General features: G+C 35.1%; 1 pseudogene; it reads left to right on the top strand.

Annotated features, from left to right (window-relative positions):
- The first annotated feature begins 393 nt into the window (after positions 1–393).
- Positions 394–749, top strand: LOC106736102 (mitochondrial import inner membrane translocase subunit TIM14 pseudogene; annotated as a pseudogene).
- The last annotated feature ends 3,367 nt before the right edge of the window (positions 750–4,116 follow it).

The following is a 4,116-nucleotide window of genomic DNA, read 5'->3' as shown; positions in this document are numbered from 1 at the left end:
ATTGTAATCAGCAGACATTGCAAAAGAGCAGCAACAAACAGAGGTTTATTTTGAGGAAGACTTTGAAAGAAAAAGAAGAGGCTGATCTTTGCTAGCAAATGGTGTATCACAGAATATTTACTTGGAAGGCAGGGCTGAGTTCAGAAGGTTCATGTGTGAATTGTGTGCTGGGTCTTTTCAACAATCTCAGTAGTTGACATGTAAAAAATATTTAAAACCATACTGTCTCTGTTACAGAATCACAAACAAAATTATAACAAATATTTTGATAATTATCTTTAAATTCAGTTTCTTGAAATTTTGAAAGTTGTTTATTAACTAGGACTATGGAGTATGGCTCTGCGCTGGGATGAACTGCGCTCGCGGTGAAGGCAGGGAAGCTGAACCAGAGCCATGGGCAGTACAGTGGTAGCAGTTGAACTGACCATTGCTGCTGCTGGATTTGCAGGTTGTTATGTTTTGCAAGCTATGAAGCATATGGAGTAAAGCAAGGTTTTCAAAGTCTACCAAAGTCTGACTTCAGTGATGGCTATTACAGAGGTGGATTTGAACCCAAAATAACAAAATGGGAAGCAACATTAATATTAAGTGTAAGTCCTAGTGCTAATAAAAGAAAAATAAGAAATGTTCATTGATGAATTATGCTTTAAAATCATCCAGACAAAGGAAGATCTCCTTATATAGCAGCCAAAATCAATGAAGCTAAATATTTACTAGAAGGTAAAGCAAAAAAAAAAAATAATAATTAAATGTATGATTTTAAGTTCATATTAGTTTATGTATATGAATATCAACTTTTTACAATAAAATGACTCAGAGCTTCAGTTTTTAAAAATGACTTAACACAAGTTAAGTCAGTCATGGAGTAAGTTTGAATAAATTTGAGGATTTTTAATCAACTAAGATTAGTTTAGAATATTAAGCAATTCTCAGTAACTATGGACAAATGCTTATTATTTGAATAGATGTATTGCTCATGAAGTGAATAATTTGGTACCTGTGTATTCTAAAGGCAGAGTGAAGACAACCCTTGCTCTCAAGGAGCCTGTAGGCTAGTGGGAGACTGAGAAACTAGTAATTACAATATGCAGTAAATGTTATGATGGAACTAGCATAGGGACTTATTGGGAGGAAAAGTAGCTCAAGGTATACACAACCAGAGCAGCTACTTGGAACCTTGTATTTAATGTTGAATTCAGCCATGATTGTGACATAAAGATTTCTTATCTCATACATTCAAAACTAATTTGTATGGTGAAAAAAAAAACTATGGAGTATGAGGAAAAAATTATTTGATATGTGAAGTAAATGTTTCTGGGAAATGTAAAAATAAAGAAATGTTAAAAAAAAAAAAGAATCTGGTTAATTATGTGCCTGTAATCATATTTCTTGGGCATGACTTAGAATTACCAGAAGAAAAATTATACAAAATAATATGGTATAGATGTGAGAAAAGGACCTTTAGCTGTACTAAATATATACAATATTGCAGTTCAAAGAGAAATAGGAGGTAGAGACATGACTAAGCAAGACATATAAGAGTTCAGGAAGTGCTGTACTAAGAATGTTCACAGCTTAAAGCTCCAAAGAGTAGTGATTCTACGTGGAATGACTTCACTTTTCCTAAAGAGGGTACTGAGACGCATAACAATATGTCCATATTTCTAAGACTCTATTGACTTTTTTTTTTAAGAGGTTTTTCACTATAGGGCGTGTGCGCTCGCCAGACAGAGACAGAGAGACAGAAAGCGAGAAATCACCCCCCAGGGGTATGGTCACGCTGCAATCCCTTCTCCTCCGTTCTCCTCTCAGGATCTTGGGCACGCACGCACATGCCCCCGGCGTGAGTTTTAAGCCACTGGGTCTGGGACATGAACTGCGGTCGACTAGGTGGTAGTCCAGCGACATAGCCATTACGCTAACTGCTGGTTCCCAAACTCTATTGACTTTTTATTCTTATTTGCAAGCCTGGTAGGTAAGATTAATGTATAAAGTACACGTGCATGCTTACCACATGAAATTTTGTCTATTTCCATAGTTAAAGAAAAATTGTAAATAAAATAGAGAGTCAAGACATTTAAGTGACACAGAAGAAGAGGAATGTTGATGATAATGTACATGACAGAGTCTTTGACTGGACTGATGTGCAGTGTATGTGGAAAAAATTCATTTTACAAGCTATTGTGATGTACAGAGACCTCATACTTGTTTTTTTTTTTAAACTTATTTCTTTATTTTTCCTATGAGAAAGAGAGACATTGAAAGAGAGGTAAGCAATCCCAAAAGAGTGTTCATGCTATGATCCATTTCCATACTCAGCTAGTCATAATCATGAAAATGTGCACCCAGCATTGGTAGAGAGATATTGGAAAGCAAATCTGAACCTCCCCTTATGCCTTCAATATTGGGGAAAGTTGTGTTAACACTTTGACAAAACTTAACTTACCATTGCTGGCCAAAACTTAACTTTGTTTTTAAAGAAAAGGTCAAGTTTGTTGAGATTTAAGTGATTTACTCAAAACCAATGGATGATGCAGAACTAGAACCAAGTGGCCTGAATTCCATGTGCCCAGTTGACCAGATGGGATACTTATGTCCGTATTTTAACAAAGTTTTTCTTTCATCTATTGAACATCATTATTTGTATTGGGGTAATTTTCAAGGTACTCCATGACTCCAGACCAAGTAATTTACTACAATTTTGTATGCTGTTTATTTAATGACTATGCTTTAAAAAATAGTTCTGTAATTTTTAAATTAACCTGTTATGCTCCTGTTACTGACAATACAATCTAGACCTCCATGTAGCTTGTTTAGAAGGTTTTGTTAAAAACCATGTAAAGAGTTATTCAAGTTCTTGGAGCTAAATTTATTCCTATGCCCTTCAAATTACCAATCTTTAAACAAAATCAGAAATTTGCCAGGGTGAGCTTATATTCTTAAATAAAATGACTCAAATAATACCGTCTGAACTACAGACCTCTAAATCTCTCATGTGAGTTTTAATTAAGGATAATGCTGTTCTCTTCAGGAAAGAGAGACTTTAAAACTTTATGAAAAAAAAAAGCAATAGATCTTAAATCCATGTGAGAACTCAGAGAGAAATACTACATACTAACCCTGCTGCTATAATTGAAGCAATTTTGAGGATTTAATTCTCACTCCTCCCTTTTTGCCAAAGGCTAATGCTTTTGCATGCCAATGATAAGGTTCAATACCCACAGACGCTCAGAGATATCTTCCTTGGCTCCTTAGGAAGCAATGCTGTAGATAAAGATAGAATTGTCTGTATTATAAGGGAAGGAATTATGTATGCAATATAAAGTACTTTCTCCTTTTAATGATCCCCTTGCTTTCTATTCAAAGGTCTTTGAGCTTTCTCCCAAAGAAGTATTATTTTACCTTAGACAACCCTTTCCATCCTCATAGAGTGATTCATTTCCTATACCACTGAATAAAAAATTTTAATATCAACATTCTCAATAAAACACAATAGACCAGAATTCACCAATGGTATGAAAATTGGCCCAGATATATGTTGTTTGGATCATGGTGTGTTAGGAAATCTGATGTTGATCGTTGTTGTTTGATGGGTAAACTTTAAGATGGAGGATATCACATTTAAAGATCTCAATGACTAGTTTCTCTTTAAAAAATATTCTCTACATATATTGGTCCACATTTCTGCATGAAAGCAATAGTTCCTACATTTAGGTGGAATAGATCTCTTGTCCACCACGTATGTCAGCTCTTTATATCAATCCAAACATCTCTCATGCATTCTGTAGGCATTTTTTATTTTTTAAAGATGAGATCCACAAAGGTAGATACTTTATTCATTTTTAAAATATTTTATTTTATTTATTTACTTTGTTTGCTATAGGGTGCACACACTTGCTTGAAAGAGACAGAGAAAGAAAGGGAAAGTGAGAAATCTCCCCCCAGGAAGGATGCTTACAACACAATCCCACCTATTCTATTATCTGGGATTTTGAACACACAGACACACACACATACACACGTGCCTGAGGTAATTTTTAAGTGTCCAGGTCTGGGACTCAAATCATTGTCAGCATGTGGGAGTGCAGCACCTTAACCACTACACAACCTGCTGGC

This window comes from Tupaia chinensis, unplaced genomic scaffold, assembly GCF_000334495.1.
Source record: "Tupaia chinensis unplaced genomic scaffold, TupChi_1.0 Scaffold000639_1, whole genome shotgun sequence".
Classification (NCBI taxonomy): domain Eukaryota; kingdom Metazoa; phylum Chordata; class Mammalia; order Scandentia; family Tupaiidae; genus Tupaia; species Tupaia belangeri.
The sequence above is the reverse complement of the archived record's forward strand: the minus strand, read 5'-3'. Positions and strand labels throughout refer to the sequence as shown.